Below are 592 nucleotides of genomic sequence, written 5' to 3' on the forward strand. Positions count from 1 at the left end.
TGCTCTTAACCAAAATCAAATTCAATACCCCCAGGAAGCTTATGGACAGATTAATGGAGCTGGGATCAGAGCCTGGAAAAAGTTACCCACCTCTGGTCAGAAAACAGAGGAGCTCTCAAAAAATTATTCAAGGGCCAGATGAAAAGTATCAGGATTTTGTCTCTCGGCTATTGCAGGCTGTTGGCCAAGTAGTGGTGGATGGAGAGGTTGGCATGTTAATAGTTAAACAGCTGGCATATGAAAATGCCAACACTGCCTGTCAAGCTGCGTTGCGGCCCTATCAAAGAAAGGGGACTCTCTCAGATTATATCCTCATTTGTGCAGATATTGGTCCCTCATATATGCAAGGAGTCGCCATTGCGGCTGCATTAAAGGGAACCACCATTGAAGGAATTCCTCAGCAACAGTTTAGCACAAGGCAAATAACAGGGGTATTGTCTGTTAGCCCTCCTGTCCTTGTGCCGTCTCAAGGCCAACTGGCTGCACAGCACCCAGCCTGCCCCAGGGAGCAAAACGGATACAAGAGTTATTCCGAGCAACCCCCAGAAGTGCCGGGTTCGACCTTGGATCCATAGGGCGATATGTATTAACT

Source organism: Myotis davidii, unplaced genomic scaffold, assembly GCF_000327345.1.
Source record: "Myotis davidii unplaced genomic scaffold, ASM32734v1 scaffold5173, whole genome shotgun sequence".
NCBI classification, from domain to species: domain Eukaryota; kingdom Metazoa; phylum Chordata; class Mammalia; order Chiroptera; family Vespertilionidae; genus Myotis; species Myotis davidii.